At 33.6% G+C, this 20,511-nt stretch overlaps 1 pseudogene; it reads left to right on the forward strand.

Annotated features, from left to right (window-relative positions):
- The first annotated feature begins 1,412 nt into the window (after nt 1–1,412).
- On the forward strand, nt 1,413–5,211 carry LOC143640579 (phosphatidylinositol N-acetylglucosaminyltransferase subunit C-like; annotated as a pseudogene).
- Nucleotides 5,212–20,511: the final 15,300 nt, after the last annotated feature.

Here is a 20,511-nt window from a genome sequence, read left to right on the forward strand (position 1 = left end):
TTGGGGAGGAAAAATACATTTTAAACCTTACTTTGAGAATGAGTTTTTCTTAACTTTTATGAGACTAAATGAGGCATGATCAGTTTAAACCCTGTGTGGACTTGAATATGCAAGTTATTTGCCTTTATGTAAATGCAGCTGATTGGAGCCAGTGGTACAACAAGGACTTTGAGCACCCCACAATATGGCTAGGGCCCACCCATAGGAGTCTTGGAGGTCATTGTTTTCTTTGTCTCCTCAAATAGACAGTGGGCTTCTTTATCTAAAAGAAGGGACACAGGCCTTGTGGTGGGAAGTCTGACTTCATCTCGGAAGCTATCTTATTTTCAGAATATAATTTTTATACTAAGAGAAAAATAGAATCCTTTATAGAATAATAATGAAGGTTAAATTACAACATAAATTAGTAACTCATCACAAGACTAAGCACTTATTAGGCTACTCCTAATTATACTCTTTCATTTGTCCTTTAGTTTCTCCACAAGGCCAAACACAAGAGTTCTCAATACCAGATGCACATCTGAATCACCTGTAAAATAATTTTAAAAAATGAAAAATGATAAAGTTATACCCAAAACCAAATGTTTCATAGAACCATAGCACTTATATATAATATTGAAGAATTCTTATAACATGATCAAATGCAAAGTAAGATTTAAACATTCTGGACTTAGCACAATGCTGAGGTCTCAATAAATAAAATATTTTCAAATTGGTTGTCTAGTAATAGAATTAAAGAGACATGATAAGGAATTTTGCACATAGAGATGTCATCTACCTGGAAAGACCTGCAGAATATATGGTGTCTTGGGTAATAAAGGATGTAATATTTTATAAAATCATTAACAATTATTAGTAGTACAATTATAGACTAGCTGCCAGGCATTTCAGCATAAAAATATTTTTTGTAGGCTTGGAAAATAATAATCAAGGTCAGAAACTAAATGTTTTGCAATAGCAAGGGAAATTAATGTTACATAGAATTAGTGTTTTCCACCTAAGTGCTATTTCACTGAGCTGCATAGCACATGTCCTTCTTTGTAAGACTTGATGAACATACTTTAAGAGAAATAACCTAATAAAGGATAAAGCTACACTAAAGACTCAATTTTGAGATTAAATATAACTTTCAGTTCATCTGACACAGATATAACAGTACAATATTATCTCTTGCAAATACATACATAGTCTCTTGACATAAAATGTTGAATACTATTTGCATGTTTCCTTATTATGTTTATATGATCAAACATAGATTTTCTACATTTATCTTGGGGAAGAGGGTTCCCAGGGCAGGTAAGTATATAGCTTCTAGAATACCCTATGGTAGATAGATTTCTTCAGTGTCATGCTCTGACATTTTGAATAGGTGCCTTAACAAATAGCTATGCCTTGATAAATATTCTCAGATAATGACAGCTGTAGACATAATGCAGCACTGGCTTTTACAAGATGTCAGCACTTCCTGTGGCTCCTGTAGTGGGCAGCTGCCCAGAGGGGAGGTAAGGAAACTGCAGTGTCTGAGTTAATACAGAGCTCTGGTCTCTGAAAAAGAGAAAAACATTTTCTCCAATATAATCTCATTTCACTTCATTTAAATAGCACTGGTTCTAGTGTTTCCCTTTTACTGAGGAGGAAATTGAACATCAGCCCTTTAATTCAAATGAAGCAACATTACTAGGATGTCACAAAGCCAGAATCTGAATCAGGTTCCTGCAACTCTCAAAATCAGCATGTTTCATGGCCATGGTTTGCTGAATCCTGCTTAGTGGGTGTTTCAGAGAGGAGCTAGGCCCTGGGAATTGGAGCAGTGTGTCTATTGGAGTCCCACAAAAAAGATGAGGACAGGAAACCAGACTACTCAGCTACTACCTAGGACTGGCTAGGTGGTAGCTGAAAGTTGGAGGAGCCTGACTGGAGGATGTGAGTTACTGAGAACCTGCCCTGGAAGGATGTGTCTTTTCTACATTCTTTTCCCTCTGTGCTTCCCAGATGCCTTGAGATGAGCAGCATTTCTTCCTCAATAGCATCAGCTGAAAGTGGCCTGAACCTCTGAAATCCTAAGCCAAAATGAACTTTCCCTCCTCTAAGTTATTTTTGTCAAGTATTTTGGTCACAATGAAGAAAACCTAATGTAATGACATTACAGAGCGAGGCAGCCTTGAAGGAGGAGTACACAGCCCTCTAATGTACCTGTTCTTAGAGTTTCACAAAATAATGTCTTCCAGACAGAGGAGGCCAAGGCATGTTCTTGTTTTTGTTTTTGTTTGTTATGTTTTTATTGTTGATGGTGCTGGGGATCAAAGCTAGGGCCCTGGGCATGCTAAGCAAGCACTGTGCCTCTGAGCATCCTCTCCAGCCTACTAAGGCTTGCTTTTTTAAAACTCCAAGCGAAGAATATTTTCCACATTAAAAAAAGTGATGAAACAAGGAATAGTTGTAGCTACAAATCATAAAATATTTATTATCTGAGCCTTTACAGAAGAATGTCTGCCCACCTTAGTTCCCTTAATCCTTCTGCAACTCTCACTGGAGGAGGAAAGAACAATTTCCTCAGGATATCTGGTGAACTTGAGATAGACAGTCTAGATAATAGCCAGAATCATTTTTACTACCCAACAATTTGGTACCCTAATGATGTATTTGTTCATTCATCTTCTAATCCTCTTTATTTAAAAGGATTGGTGGATGTAAATATAAAAATATATTTAATATATTTTATTTAAATATATATTATTTAAATATTTTATATTTAAATGTAATAAAGATACCATCAGATAGTTGAATGCAGTAAGGTGGAATTTGGAGACAAAGCCAAGTAGTGACACTCCAGCTTCCAGGTTTATTCGTGTAATAAGGCTCATTTCCAGGTCCTGGGGAACTGAATCATACACACACACACACACAAATATATATATATATATATATTTTTTTTTTTTTCAGGAGATGGTAACTGCTCCTTATAACCTAATTGTCTAGAGAAACATATAAAGGAGAGTTTGTTATCAAAATAATTACAGATAGATATACATATTTTCTGAATTGTATTTTAATTACATTTGGGGCTTTGCATAATTAAAGGAAAAATATCTTCACTGACATTATCATGAGATGTTGCTTTTTGTTTTCACTTTAAGATTTTCAAGTTTGCTCTATTAGACTACATTTTGTTATATGAACCAACAAATAAGGATTGAAATTGCTGAATGTAAGAGATCCCTAAAGGACACAACTCATAAAATAAAGGAAAAAAAAATACAGTGCCTTGAAATTCATACTTTTGGCAGAAATAAGACATTTTACAGGGAGAAATTTTAATGGATTCTATTCTTTGAAACATTTGAGCAAACATGGAACAAAATTCATCAAATTTACTATCAAATCTATTCACTGCAGCAGAAAAATTGTCCCAAATTAATTCTCACAAAAAAGCTTTTCCTGTCAAAAAAATAAAATAAAATGTTAAAAATATTATGTGAGCAAGATATCAGATATAATAAGCATGGTATCCAAACCCACTGTGAATTTCAATAAAAGTAAATCATAGTCCTTGATTACAAGACACCTGTGATTTCATTCTTCCCTGTAGCTATTTTGCTCTTACATGATAACAGTGGGGAAAAAAACGTAGAGTAAAATTTAAGAAAAAAGCAGAGCACAGTGAGAGAATATTAAATAACGGAGTCAAATTACATATAGAAGTGAGATACACACGAATTACATTGAGTAACAGATATTTGAATGAAAATTTAACTTCAGTGGATTAGTGGTAACTTGGATTTCCAGCTTTGTGGCTGGAAAGATCAAAGTGATTATAAAACAAAGTCGGCATTAGAATTGTCAAAGAGCTAAGGAGATTCTGGGTGTCCTTGGGACTCCTTTCCTGTTCACACTGGCCAATATCAAAAGGTGTGAGTGTTTGGGAACATCAATGGGAACTTGAACATGCACTCTTTAAAATTTAGATCCTAGCAGGCATCCAATTCCTTTAGAAAACTTAAATGTTTTCATTGATTTTATTGTTTTTTGTTGTTGTTGTTTGTTTGTTAGTTTTGAAATTACCCTGAAGACAATTTATGGAAACGGTACAAAAATGTCCCACTAAGGTATTTCTAGGAACTCCCAGGCAGCAATTTGGCTGTGTTGCCCTGCCTCAGAGAATTAATCTCTAGTGAACCTAACCTGGGTTGAAAATAAGGAAATGTTGGTAGATAACAGCATGGAATTTCCAGAGAAGTCTTATTTCAGAATTTCATAAAGAGCAAGCACCACGTGGACTTTTTTGAGGGAGATTGAATTGGCCTGAATTTAAGGGATAGGATAAGTATGCTCAACCTGTAACTAGCACCAAGGAAGCCATGTGGCAGGTGGTCTTGTATGAGTGGCAGCCCTTTCCCTGATACCTGCATGGACCAGTTGCTGGAAGAGCTCTGGAAAAACATCCGTGCCTGAAAATATCAAATTGGGCTGTGGGATTGGAGTCCAGTGTGGTGATAAAACAGCTGTGCTGCATGTGTGTTTTTGTGGTCATGTGCTGCATTTGTGTTTTTGTGGATGAGGGGCTTCTGACCCCCCACTGGCTTTTTGGAACTGGCCTAGTATCTTCATTGATGGCTTATGCTTCGGTCCATCTCATTCATGGAGGTGAAGGGCAGAAAAAGAGGGCAGACCCTGTGGATTGATCTGAGAGTACCCTTGTCTTCATTAATTTCAATGATGGTTTTTCACCATTGCTGAAGACCCTGACAGAATCCGTTAACACTGACACCCTCTATGCCATGTCAGTCTTCATGCTGTTGAGCCACCTCATCTTTTTTGACTATGGGGCTAATGCCACCATTGTACCTACACACTCTCCTTGAACATGGCCATCCTTACTTCTGTCTGCCTGACTTCACATCTTCCCCAGTGCCTGTGTGCCTTCATCATGGTTACATTTAACCATCCAGATTTTTGCACCATGGCCCATGTTACAGAAGAAACTAAAGGCCTGTACTCCCTACAGCTATGTGGGGGTCACACTGGTTTTTGCATTCTCAGCCTTGGGAGGTCTGCTGTCCATTAGTGCTGTGGGAGCCATAGTCTTTGCTCTTCTGCTGGTTTACATCTTATGCCTCTGCCCTTTCTACCTGATTCACCTGCAGTTTTTGAAGAACACACTCATGGGCATTGGGATGAAGCTGAAATCAAAGACTTGTTCAAGTTCCTCAGGTAAATTAAGGACCACCTATTACATTATAAAGAAAAATCCTAACCAGCATCAAATCTGAAGGCAAAGCCCAGTCTGAAGCTGTAGGCTGATGTGGATGAGAGAATAGAGATCAGAAAAAACAGTTAACCAAAAGCATGGGTAGTGAATGTGCTTACCCATTCTGTCATTTTATGATAAAAATGCTTTCTGGTGCCCTCTTGAATTACTGCCTCTCATCTATTATTCACTATAACAGATGTGGTCTCTATTAAAAAAAGTAACAACATGTACACACATATATGCACACACACAAATACTGTCCCACAAATATTGCCAATGTATTTACCTTATAAATGTGCCTAGTGCCCTAAAAAATTCTCTAAGCTACTCTTCCATTATCAAATGTCATTTTTATGTTAAATGTTCTCATGTTTATCATTTTTATATATTATGGCTTACATTTATTATTTAAATATCATTCTTAGATTAAATGGTGTATGATAAAAAGATATGATTTTGGATTTCTCTGAAAACTGAAAGAACTGAGCCCAGTCATCCCTTTCATTCATATTATTCCTTGAAACATATTTTTTGGTTGAATTTACTGTCAATTTCTGAAAATTATCTTTTATTGTGTTATAGAGATGTTAAAACATACCTGATACATCCAGTAACATAAACTTTAATATAACCTTATAAACCATAACATAAATCTTATGGTCATTTTTTTAAAGTAGTCACCATTTTGTTGCATTAAGAACTTTATTATAGCCAGTTAAGGTGGCGCACACCTGTAATCTCAGTTGCTTGGTAGGCTGAGGCCGGAGGATCTGGAGTTCAAGGCCAACTTTCAGGAACAGCAAGGAACTAAGCAACTCAGCAAGACTCTGTCTCTATCTAAAATATAAAATAGGGCTGGGGATGTAGCTCAGTGGTCAAGTAACCCTGAGTTCAATCCCTCGTACCAAAAAAAAAAAAAAAGAACTTTATTGACTGAAGTAGTTAACTAATAATTATCCAAGTGTTATTTAAATTATTCTAACAGTTCTCCTGAGTGGCATAATTGCAGGAGACCATGTCATTTTGAAGAAAGCTAGAGAAGACACTTCTTGACTTTGAGAACATTCTGTTTCTAATTCAAAAATTGAATTTTATTACACCTCCTTATTCCCATGAAGAGCTTAGGATGGCAAAGGTTAACAGTAAGGAAAAGGTGAGGTATGGGAGAGGCAGCAAAACCTGAGAGAGGTGTTTTGTGTAATTAAATGTTAGGTTTCTGTGAAATTTGTATATATGTTTTATATATATGTATATATATATATATATATATATATATATATATATATATATAAAACTTTTGAATTAAATCTTTTTGATTATTACAGATACTTACATTTAATTCTAACATGAAATTAGAAAACTAAGAATTCAAAGCACATCACTTGGAAAATAAATCTGTGGACTATTATGAAAACAAAATCTGTGCAATAATAATACTTTTGGGTTATATTTTTAGTGATGCTGTCAATATGTAAAGTGTAGTTAGGAGCACACCTTTAATTTCCTCTGTAGAGATTTTACCACCATCTGTTACCATAATATATCTTGTGTCCCTGGTTAATGATTTGTATTTGTTTGATGAACTCTTACAATATGTTGGGACTTTGAGAACAATAGTCTTTGTCAAAAGAATTACATATCCAGCTAAGAGGAAAAAAATATCAAGGCATAATACCAATGGAATCATTTATTTATAATTTAACACATTTTGAACTATTAAGTGACAAAAATTGGGCCAGAGGTTTTCACTTATTTTGCCTAATTTTATCATCACAATGCCTTTTGAATTTAGACGTTATGCTAATTCCTGTGAGGAAGCACACACTCAGAGGGGCAACTTTACCACCTTAATATGTGGCATTGTCTGGATTCAATGACAAATCTTCAAGGCAAGTGTTCCTTCCCTGATTTTATAATAGTCCAAAATAAAATGAAAAAAAAAAAAAGATAAACAAATTACTGCAGTTGCTGGAAGCCCCATGTCTTCAGATGAAGGATAAGTGATTCAATTTCCGAGGGAGAGAAGAGAACTTTTCTCTTGATTATCCTTGAACAAGAGAAGAAAACAATAAGGAAAAGTTTTGTTCCGGGACATCATGAATATTTTATAGGAGAAAGCCTTTTCAGGTTGTAGAGTGTGATTCAAGTCAGACAGGTCCACATGAGGTTCCTGAGAGCAGGAGGCAAGAAAATATAATAAAATAAGACCATGTGCATGACAAACCTTCAAATGGCCATGGAGGAGGAGTGACACCAACAAAGAAGGTGAGAGCTTGAGTTGTTGTAGCTGGCCATGTTATAAAATGAGCAAGGGGATGTGACTGTTGCCTTGATGAAGCCAGAGCTGAGTGTCCCCACACTTGAGAGATGATTATGAGTTACAGATGAGAGACTTGCCTCTTGTTTTCCCCAAGCTGCATTGAATGCTGTGCAGAGCACCCAGTGAATTCAGAGAGAATATAGTCCTCAGTGAAATAGCCCTAGTGACACTATCTCATGATATATGAGAGCAATTTACAGAAATAATTAATTGCAGGTGCAGCTACATGTCTCTGAAAATATAAGAAAGGAGGGATTCACCAAGGTTGCTGAGTGATGTATAAATTACATATATCAAGTTTCCTTAGGTATCCTGGTTCCAGGACTACTTTTAGTCTCTGAGGCATCAGCCACAGTCTATTACACAGGATCCCACTTGAACTCACTGCTGAAATATGTCTGTTGGTCTAATGGATTTGTCCAATTCATTGCTGGAAAGAAAGTGAAAAGCTGATGAAAACTATCATTTTCATTTATTTAAATGGCTTTTAGGTCCATGCTAATAAATTTTGAATCCATAGTTCATAAGTTTTGGTTTAAGTACATAATTCTTATTTTGTTTACTGTCTCAAAAGTCTTAGCATAAAATGTTACTTTCATCATTTTAGACCTTTAAGAAAAATTACCTGCCAGTTTTAATTAAATGTTTTTTCTCTTTCAACTATTCTAAGAAAAGCCCCCACTAGCTCCAAAGTACTAAATAAACCTCAAGCCTTTTGTTCACTTATTTAAGAAGGTAAACAAGAGGATAAAAACAAGTAAGGAAGAGTTTCTCTTTCTACTTACTTTTCTATCTCCATATTATTAGGATAAAAATTTTATTTAGGGTAAATAATGTTATAAAGACCATGGAAAGTACCAATCAGAGGATAGCATTATGTAACACAATGTGCAATGCACCAAGCTTGGATAATTCTAAACTAATTGTAGTTACTCCTTGGTTATGGCCTAATCTGTGTCATTAGTTTTCTTGTTTATAAAGTGGGAATAATAGCTTTTTTACATTGCAGGATACCACATTTATTTAAAAAAAGATGATTTGGAGGATTTATGATACCATTTACATAGAAATTTTAATTATTGCTAACTAATGCCCTGCTAGCTAAAATGCATTTATATTTACCTGTTAATACTTTCAGTGTAAGTCCAAGGTATGCTGTGCGCTAAATGGCAAGAATAGAAGCCAGGGTATGAGGAGGCCTCCCCACTCTGTGATGGGAAGAACCCACTCTCCCCCAGCCCTCACCCCCAGCACTATTCTCCTCTTGAAGCTCACCTTTGGAGATCCTTTAATCAAACTGGAGAACGTTCAAGCGCAAATAATGAAAACATCTCTGGGTCACTGTCCCAAAGTGAGTGTCTGGGAGAGGTGCTGAGAGATGAGAATGTTTCATTTGGAGAAAGAAGGAAATAGAAACTCAATTTTGATTATTTTAAGAACTCATATATGTAAGAAGGATTGTGTGGATTTTAAGTGTTTCTAGAGTGTAGAACTAGGATGACAGGTGGATATTATGAAAAATAAAAGAAATATTAACTTAATGCATAATAATTTACAACAATTAAAGCACATCTCAAAATGAGTCAAACTATTTTTTTTGAAAGAATGAATTCCTCAATCTTATAGGCTAGATAGATGCTATGATGAACTTTCATAAAGGATTTTCCAGATTGCCTCTTAAATGATGTAGATTCTTTTACACTCATATTTGAAGATTTATATTTCTATCACTCTTTATTATAACTATTAGCTAATATTTAAATTTTATAAAATCATATTAATGTTCTCTTAATTATTTCAAAATGCAAGAGTTTATTTCTAGAAAAGTACAGGTGAAAACCATACATTATTCATCATTATAGTATTTTAGCCCAATATATTTCCTCAGCTACTCTTATCTCTATCAGGTTTCATATCCTTAAAATATCTTTTGTATTACTCATAAAATAATTTGTTGGGTTTTTTTTCTCTGCCATATTTTCTGAAATGTTTAAGAATATTTTTCACCTATGATATTATATTAAATTAAATCGTTTACTATTAAATGTTGGAGGTTTCTTGAACTCTAGTCTGACAAAATATGTGTATTGTTCTTAATTTTCCTCTAATACTCTTGGCTAATATTTGCTTAGTTTATGTTTGTATCTTTCCAAAAGAGCAAATGAACAAATAAACAAAAGTTGTTTCTGGCACTCTCTTGGCATTTTGAGATAGGTCTTATTTGTAGCACATCTTTCCTTTGTTTTGAGCTGATTTTTTTTTCTTCTAGTTGCTTCATCTGGATGTATTTGCTGGTGCCACAAAACTAACGCCCTTCCACAAGAATGGCTTTTTGTACCCTGAAGTATGTTGACCTTGTACCCCACCTCCAATCATATATTCTCTCTTTTTCACTGGGTTTTCAGTGTCCTAGTCATGTTGGTACCTCCTCCTGAATAATCTGGCATATACCCACGCTAGGTATTTTGTTCAGAAGCAGGTGTAAGCCTAGTGTGGTATGATGGGGATGTCAAGAGAAAGAAGGTCTGTGTCTTCCCTTGTCATGTTTATTGCCTGTGACTCTGTTAGTGCAGTCTAAGCTTTAAATGATTTTTGGTAGCAGGCAGAACTTACAGTTCACTCATTTATTTGTGCTTTTGACACATATTTAATGAATATCTACTGAGAATAAGGCCTCTGTTTTAGGCAAGCCAACAGTGAACAGTGAGCTTTCACATTTTAGTGAAAACAAGTCATTCTTTTTTCCCTTAGCTCTCTTTCAACCATGGTCTTTATTGGAAATTATAAAATATTTTTTTTTCACAGTGTAGAACTTTGTATTTTTCTGATTAAATTTCATTTTGTTAGATGATCTTTTGATTTAACATCACTCCACACATTGTGTATGTTATTTCAGCCTTTGAGAAACTATCTCCATATCTTCCTGAAACCCCAGCTATTTTAGGAAGTGTCCTCTGAAGTTGTACACTGCCCTATTGTAGTTATCAGTGTTCTAAATGCAAATTATTAAAAATATAAATAATATTAATAAAAATGTAGACCACAGAGGATAAAATTTTAAAATAAAAAGATTCAACAAATACCTATTCATAGGGTAGAAAAATCGCTGAGTTCCCAAAATTTCATTAGATGTTGTAATACATCAAGAATTAAAGACCAAAGCAGTCCCTGTGTTCTTGAGGTTTACAGTCCAGTGGAAGAGACTGGCATGAATCAAATAACCCAAATAATCATACAAACATATTTAAAATTTCAAATATATATATATATATATATATATATATATATATAGTATATATTATGACATATGTATTTAAACATCATCTGTTTTTGAGAGATACATACTGAATTGTTTTAGACAATTGTCTGGTTAAGAGATCTGCCATCTCTTTGGTGCATCCTTATACAACAGAAAGGATGGGAGAGCTCCTTATGGATTCCTTTATGAAATCACATCCCATTCACTAGGGCCTCACCACTAAATTGCAGCCCAGAAGCCCTTTTTCCTAAAACCATCAGCTTGAGGGTTTGGATTTTCAGGACATGAATTTTGCAAGGACATGTGCATTCTCACCATAGCATTGGGTCTGGATGATGGGTACATTGTGTTGTTCTCTCTGGTTATGTACATCTCTTCATATTTGCTATCATAAAAAAGCGGCAAACAAGAAAAAAGTCAATTCTGACAAGTGGAGAGGAGAGGTAGTCAGTTTTCTGACAGTATACAATAGAGAAATTTGATAGAGTCAAGGATGTAAAGAGTGGCTGGTGATGAAAAGTGACACTTAGCATTAGACTGGAAGACTGCATGGGAGTATAGGGAAGGACAGATCCAGAGTCATCCTGCAGAGGAACAGATGCCAGTCTGACAATGAGCCAGAATGGCTGGAGGGCTTGGGGATGAGAAGGGAGAGCAGAGTGGTAAATGGAGCTGGGGTGAGGTAAGGTGTCTTAATAGGAACAATAACCTGCTTTGTGAAAACAGATTTAGGGAGCTATAGTGATACAGAGGGATTACTAACAAGCTGCCCAGGTTCTCCAAATAAAACTTTATTACATCAACATCCTTGGTTTAGACAAATGGACAAATCGATTTTATAATGATTATCCTACAATTCCATCTGCTTCTTTCCAGCTTCTTTACTATCTTCTTGGTGCAAGTTGCCTTTAACTCCTGTCTGGAACAGATAACAGTCTGTACGGCAGCCATATCTACTATCCACATTCATTGCTCAGGATGGTCAGCCTGAAACTCATCCTTTTAAAAATTGTATAGCTTATGAAGATTTCTAGGTATAAAAGAGTTCTGGCTATTATATTTTAATTCAAATATCTACAAATGTGGGTGGTAGGATTGCCAGATAAGACACAGGACATCCAGGTAAATCTTAATTTCAGGTAATCAATATACAAGTATAAATTTGTCTTAAAATCATATTTTGTAACTGAAATATGGAATGCAAAATATTTAATATATATTGTCGTTAACATTATTTACTATTTATCAGAAATTCAAATTTAATTAGCCATCCTATTATTTTTTTCTATTTGTTAAATCTGACTGCTTTTATGAGTTAAAAGGTGAGCATATGCTTGCTAATCCAAACCCTCTATTTTAGGAGTAATGGAAACATGACATAAACATATTTCCAAATATATAGTAAATTAAAATGAAATGTCATATCTAATACATGTGACAAAATCATTATTTTTGAATACAAATAAGTATATAGTATTTATATTGACATACAATTTTTCACATGTATGGGTTTCCATGCAATGTTTTGATATGTATATGCATTGCATAATGTTTGAATCAGGATAAGTTTATCTTCTCCTCAAACATTTATCATTGGTTTGTGGTGATAACATTCAAAATCCTTTCTCCCAGCTTTTTGGGAAATATGCAATACATGATTATTATCTATACATAACCCTACTGTGCGATTGCATATCATATGTGCAAAATCATTGTTCTGTCTGCTCTCATTAACAAGATTGGATATAAAAAATGCTGGTTGGAGGGGAGCCTGCACAATCTCATCTTTGTATCTGCTTTTAAAAACATTTCAGTTGGACCATGTATTACCCTGATTCCTGTCTTTGGTTCTATCATCGTGAACAGAGACTTACACTGTACAGTGATGAAGGGGAGGCTCAGCAATAATAGGATCAGCAAAGAGGTCTCTTTAAAGATGTTCCAGAAAGAGTTGATTGTAAAGTGACATGAAAGTGACTATCGACTGCTTGTCTTCCCACTTTCCCTTTCCTGGTTCTATGCCAGCCATGCTGTGTCTAAACTGACAAGGCAACTTAGCACACTGTGAAATGAATCTGAGGTGGTGCACTGAATTCAAAGGGAATTCGATGCCTTCTTTTAATGTAGAAGCTATAAATATTTATGAATTTTTTTTGTAAAAAATTGAACATAACATTTTAAATATAGATTTTTTTTTAAAAAAAACTGTTTCTTGAGCCTGTTAAAAATGGAGGAAAATGATGAATCTTAATCTCAATACTGTTACATATTAAATTATGATTTACAATTTTACTTTTAGAATGCAAGAAATATATGAAGTTATCAATATCATATATGTATTTGATAAAATATATTTTTGAAAATACATAGTTTATTTACTTAATTATTTGTGTAACAGAAGTTGAACCTGGGCCTTTGCACATGCTAGGAAAGTGCTCTACCACTGTACTACAAACCCAGCCCACATTATTTATTTTAAAATGTGCAAAACTATTAATTTTTATCATTATTTAACAACCATTGTTTACTTGTGAATTATTTTTTACAGATATTGAATTGTTTTTATGCTTTAAGCACTTTGTTTTACAAATATGACATTTAAAATCTTGGGGAAAGTATAGTGATGCAAATGACAATTAGAGAAAACTCAATATGTTTTCATTAATATATTATATTTAACTTATAAACAGCTGCCTTAATGCAGTTCCACAGGATTTCTTTTAGGACTATTGGTTATAGCATATCTATCATGAATGTCAGAATGAAAGAATGAAGACAAATAGATTTAAATATGCAAATTGCTATAATAAAATGTGTGCAGTGAACATTCAGCAGAATTTCTGCTGAATAACTACATGGGCCATTAAAAAGCAAATATTCAGCAAACTGGGAATGAAAAATGAATTATGATAAAAGTTTTAATATTAAAAACAAAACAATTTCCTATCTTTAAACAAAGATCTATAATGCTTAGTAGTAAGCCCTATTCACTTGATTTAGATATACACAATTTTCCTGAAGTTCTAGAAATGTAGTGATAAGAACAAACTGGGATAAAAAGAATATTGAAAAACTAAACTGACAATCAGGATTATATGTAAGGCACAATTATAACGGGGGACAAATGTAAGGACCATTTTCTAAGTACACAGCAAGGCTAAGTTCCAATCATCTCCAAATGAAACTTTGGCTCTCATTCCTTAGGAGGACAGGTAAACTAGGGTCCAGGTCAATTAGCCAAACACCAACTCTCCCGATGACCAGTTTGCTTTGTTGCTTTTAAGTATATTACTTTCAATTGACCATTTTTCCTTTTGTTTTCATAAAATCTTTAAATGTCTTGTTTAATGTACTCTTTACTTCAAGTGTGGTTCATGTAGCTGGAGACTTAGTGACGAAGAAACTCAGAAATTTACAAGCAGAGATATGTTTTCGATATAGAGAATTCTTTTCAATAGAGTCTTCATGAGTATATTTAGTATGCTCTTAAACTTCATAATATTAAAGAAAACATTGACTTCCATTAAATAGAGTTTATCTTTTTGGAAATAAATTGTTAGGCAAAAGTAATTTAGGATTATTATAATTATATATTCTTATATAATTATATAATATGGTCATGAGTATTAATGTCATCAATATTTTATAATATCAACAATTTCATATGATTTATTTAAATTTTGTTCTTATGACCTGAATTTCTACTCCCTTCTCTTTCTTTCTCTTCCATTTTCCACTCTTTCTTCCCTTTCAGTTTTCTGCTTCTTAAAATGCTGGCATAGAGACAAATGAGAAGATAGTATTTATAGATATAATTAGAAGAAAGAAGTAAACTTGTTGAGTTGACCTGTTGGCTAAATTCTTCATATTCTCACCAATGTTCAGAGATTTCTTCTGTTTCTCCAGTTGCTTAAATGAAATATAAATAAGATTGGGACTAGACATATAACAAGAACAAAATATATTAAATCACTAGCAATTTATAATCCTTTTTTTGGGTCATACCTAAGTTGATTAGATATTCATAAGGATTCATGGTTCAATGCAAGTTTGATTTAGGGTCTATATTATGATTATGCAAAATCTGTAATCCTGCAATAGATTTCCTATTCAATCTGCATTTCTTTTTAAAAAAGTCTATTATCCATAGTGTTTGTTTATGTATATACCACCAATATTTCTTTAGTATGATGGGGTAAAGCAATCAACACAGGGCCAAGAAAATATATACTAAGGTAAAGAATATACAATAAGGTAGTATACATGAGTTATAAGTTTCCAGATAATGTCATCAAGTAAGAAAATGCTGAAATCTGAAGAAGAATAATATGGACCTTTTAAAAAAATTGCTTTTGACAGATGTTAGGAGATGTGTCAAAATCAACATGTTTCCCTTTATCTTGAATAAAATGGCTTCCTCAGAGCTCCCCACCCCCATGTGATCAGTTGCATAGTGTTGTGTTATGAATAGGTCACTTGTCCCCTAGACTGGTTAATACTTGCTGTATAAATACGATTATTTTCCTGTATGACATGATGTTAGGAATGTGGAAAGCAGTAGGTAGAATAAGAAACCATTTTACTTCAGGATTCAAGGATTTCCCAGTATCTCCTGGTCGTAAGGAGTCTTATGAAATATTTCTTTTTACTTTTGGTCCTCTTGATTTAGGGAAGAAAATTTAATTTATATAACATTAAAATAAAATGGACCTCTCATGTTAAAACAAGAAAGTTGGGAAATAGAGATGACCTATCTCTCAAATAATATAAACCATACAATTAATTTTGGTTTCTTATATGCTGCCTACATTGGAAGCCATTTTCTTCAATTATGTGATTTCAAGAAATGTTTTACTTTGTTCTGCTCATTTTTAAACAGGTTAAGTAGAATTTATTTGTAAAAACAAAAAATCAAAGAAAAAGAAAAGAATCTCAGTAAAAATATAAGGAAGAACACTTGTTTCCCAATGCCATTTTAAGGTACCATCATACATATTTTACAAAACAAATAAATATATAAACAAAATACGAAAGAAATACCGTGACTTTTAATGCACATATCTGTAACTCAGTTGAAATAGACGTTTAATAAATGCTGTTTTAATCAACTATTCTTATCTCTGGGCAATGTTTGTTCTTTCAGAAGGCTAACAACAAAACATGTCCTCATGAAGGAGTCCTTTTTATCATAGCAAAGGCAGTGAAGTCATAGGGGAAATGGATCCAGGTGGCAAACTGCATTTGAAATATGTGCAGCTGAACATTTTAAGTAACTCAAATGACAGTCATTTAACTTCACAAATGGTTTATGTGAGCTGAGTGAGTTAACTGATAGGTTAAAAAAAATCCATATGCTTCCAAACTTATCAGACTTTACATTTTTTATTTACCACATCCTTGTTCCTTTTTGGGGATACATTTAGACTACCATTTCTTAGCAGTCAAGTGTAATATAGTCAGGGATATGTAAATAATGAATTAGTTTGGATTGAACTAACTCATCATGAATTGAGATTAATTAAATTACTTAATTTTGCAACATCTTGCCAAAACCATGGGGAGTAAAGCAGTACAACACAGCAAGGAAATAAGTTGTGGTTGAAATGGATAATAAGTATGATCATCTCTCAACAAAGGAAATTGTCTATAGCAATTGTGACCTCAAGTTTCTCATGCATCATGAACCTCTGCAAATTATCATCTCTCAGTTCTAGTGGAGAGAAAATTTGTCCCCTCCTAGTTTTCATGCAATCTCTCTTAAATAAGATGACATAGCAATATACCTGTAACATTTAGGAAGGGAGAAATAAACATTAGGTTGTTTTTTTTAAAATAAAATTGCTATACATTTTTCAAACAATTACCTATATAAAAGGTTCCATGAGGGCCATGGGAAAATTAGAAAGAAATATTATTCTTGGCTATGCAATTATCTGTGCAAAGTTGAAAATCTTTGAAAGGATATATTTAGTCTTTTTTTAAAATTAATTGGTTTTACTATGTGCTTGCTAGTTATTGAGAACTACCCATGTCAATTTTCTCCATCTTTTGGGTACAGTTGCATGAGGCATTTAGACTTTGTATTTATTTGAGAAATTTATATTTTATAAGTAAATATTCTTATGCTAGAATTCCTGAAATTGTGGGGATAGAAAAATTGAACATCTATTTCTTGGGAATGTTGTGACTTTTAGAAACCAGTGTGTAAAGTCATGCCAGGTGGACTGCCTCACTGATATTAGTCTCCCCCTTAGAGTGTGTTAGAAGTTTATTCTGTCTGTCTGACTTTGCCACTTGTATTCACCTATGTCCCTGTGATCCTGTTCTACCCAAATATTGAATCATCCACCCTGACTTCCGTTTTGCTTCTTTCACTGGTCAGGATACTGTCATCCATTGCTTCCCTTGACTTTTAGTAGAGAAAATTGGTGTATAACTGCTCTTATTTTTTTTCTGATTCATATTCACCACAAATTCATATTATTAAACAAAATTTATGGGAACCCATTGATTTGGAATCTTGTACCAGGCACCAGCAGACCAAATCAAAACCTATGATTTTGAATGCTGTGTTATCAAAGTGAAACTTTAAAAAAAAAAAAGATGAAACTCTCTAATCAGGGCCCAGACAAGCACCATAAGGAAGTTTGGTCTACTTAACCCACACAAGATAAGTTACCTGAAGTAACTTGGCATTAACTCGTCTATGTGTTTCACTATGCTATTTCCTTCCTGCTCAAGCTAATTTTCAGAAACCAACTGTTCTGTCACTCCCTGTGGAGATTCTCACTATTTTGTATATTAGGTGTGGCTCACTTTTTGAATTTACCACTAATAAAAGTCAACTAGATGGCTAAAACTCAATTTGTTCTAAATTTTGTTCTTGGAAAATATTTAGTGACTTGTGGACTTGGAAATTTGGTTTCATCCATGAACTTCTTCCATGCAGTCCTTAACAGAACACTCTACAAAATATGTTCAAAAAAATTAATGTGATTATATGACTTTAGGTTTTTGATTCTTGCCATTTTTCTATTGCTACCTTAAGGATTTAATGATTACATTTATTTATGTTTGATAGAGTAAGAGAGTGTTACTTAATTCTCGGTAATAAACATTCACTGATATTAGACTGTCTGTCTTGATGATTACTTACCTTAGTTTGGAGAAATGAAAACATTGTAAATGCAAAATGAAAAAGATAGACTCTGTATTCAAGAACATAACTTCCTGAGTGAGAAAAAAAATCAGCCCATGAACTACATGTGCATTTTCCTCATATGTCATGTTCGTGAGTTTACTAATATAAAGACGTTTTGAAGTCAATTTATCACCTATTTTATTAGCTATGAGGAAGTGTTAAGCTAGTGTAAATGAAGAAAACAAATATACAGACAGAATTACCTTTTTCATGAAATTTAGTTTATTTTAATAAGGTCTTGAAAAACTACATGCTTTAATGTCTAAAAGAGTTTACAGTTTCAACAATACTTATTTTCTGGTTCCTGCATTTTTGTAATATAATTTGAAGGCCATCTTTTACAACATTCCCATATTAAATAAGTTTCCCATATTTCCAGTTACTCATTTAAAGCATTACTTGGAGAATCAAAAAAGAAGTGGAGATATAAATGTTTAATACGCAGGCTGATTAAAATATTAACATTTATTTAAATCATTAAGCTTCAGTTGTTCTTATGGGGTCAGTCACAATTGAAAAACAAATGTGAGAGGTTTATCTAGTTTACCTACTTAAAATACAATAGGGTTATAATATTAATATGTGATGAAATTAGCATATTTGCTCATTCTACTATGGAATGCAGATTAATGAATTCCTCTCCTCTTGGGGAGGTCAGAGAGACAGATTCTCATAATTTTCAATATAATACAGACTACACTGATGGTCCTTCATGGGTTTCTGTCAGCCACTTGTAAGCCCCAGGTGTGAAATAGAAAATAATACTTTTCCTGGCCAATTTTGTGCCATGATCACTTTTTTTGAATTTAATTCTCCTCAGAAACACAAAATAAGTGACTTTTTTTCTAAGTTTTTATATTATAGAACCTCTGGGCTTTTACGTTTTTCACTTATCCAAAGCCAACATTGCTCAGTAGAGAATCAATTTCCCTGAATAAGACTTTTGCATCTTCTCTTTAATAGCACCATGTTTTTGTAGCCAACTTGGAAGTGGTGTTGAATGGCAATGAGACTTGTCAGTTCTGTAGGCATAAATCTAGGTTTTAAATTTAAAAGCTGAATTAAGTATACTAGATATATGAAGATTTACTATAAAATTCCATTATCCCAAACTCTAGGAGATTGATATATTCTTGGATATTCTTAATAATGTCATGCTTTTTATGCATTCCCTGTGGGAAAAAATTGCCATTTGGGCATTGTTTAAGATTTCTTTATTTTCTTTGGAACATGTATTCAAAATGAAATGCACAATTTTATGATGCATTTCATTTTTTTATTATGTGATGAGATATCAATTTTAAAGGACTTGTCATCCTTCTCTAATATAATATCAAATGTATTGAAAGTTTAGTACTTTGAAATTATTAGAGGCCATGCTCATCAGAAAATAGAGATATTTATTCTCTTGTTATCCCTACTCTAACTTTTCTTTGTCTTTGCTAATGCATGTGTCTTGATATTTTAATTTAGTCCCACAGGTAGATTTCCCTCTGCCACTTCCTCTTAAATCTTACTATGAATTTGTAGGAGATCTAGAGGCAGAGGAAGCACTCACTTGGGAAATTTGATCATCATAATAATTTGAGTGTATTATACATAGTTTAAAAGTTGAATGCAAAACAGCAGGACATAAGATCAAGTGTAAACAAGAATTATCTCACAATAAAATCAGTGTGAAGGCAGCAGAAAGTGAAACATTTATTCATTATCTGAATAGTCTCATTTTAATTTATCTGTGTAACTGAAGTTCCTCAGGGATTATTAGAGTACGACCTTTGAAGTCAGGCTTCCCAGGGTTCCATATTCTGCTAATATTACCCTTTATTTGGAAGATCACCTTGCCAAGTTAATTCCAACTTTTTAGTTATATATCTACACATGGAAAGATTGTGAAGAATGTTCCAGTGGTTGTTAATCTAAGGAATCCTTAAACATTAGATGTCAACTTTAATGGTTCTGGGAGAGATCATGTTTTATTCTTTCCCACCCTCTCAATTTTTCTATATTTAATTTTTTTTTTAAAAAAAAGGGAAAGGAAAAGAAACTGAAGGCAAGGAAAAGAAAGGATTTTTTGGATATTTTGTGGACAGAGAAAGTGTTAGGACTACCTACCTTCTCTCCTTCATGAAGAACAGGATAGTTTCAAGGTCTGAGTGTCCTCCTTTGCTGTCTGTGGTTGCCGTATTTTCAGTTCTTCTTGAATTCAAGAGTATGCAAAACTCAATTGAGTGGATCAAGTCTAGGAAATACTAACTGGATTTAGTAGTTTCCAAGTTTTGTCTAAACAGGAATTGGTATCTCATATAGTTTTCTGTTCCTGACCAGAGTTTTGTGTAATTTTTCACCCCCTTCCTTTTCCCTAACAAAAACAGTATACCCTTTTACAAAGTTGTTAAGTGAAAAGTGGTCTCTTGTATATAATTATTTCTCGTTCCCTAAGAATCCTTTAATAAGGCAAGAATCTAATATTATTGCAT

This window comes from Callospermophilus lateralis, unplaced genomic scaffold, assembly GCF_048772815.1.
Source record: "Callospermophilus lateralis isolate mCalLat2 unplaced genomic scaffold, mCalLat2.hap1 Scaffold_3399, whole genome shotgun sequence".
Taxonomy (NCBI): Eukaryota; Metazoa; Chordata; class Mammalia; order Rodentia; family Sciuridae; genus Callospermophilus; species Callospermophilus lateralis.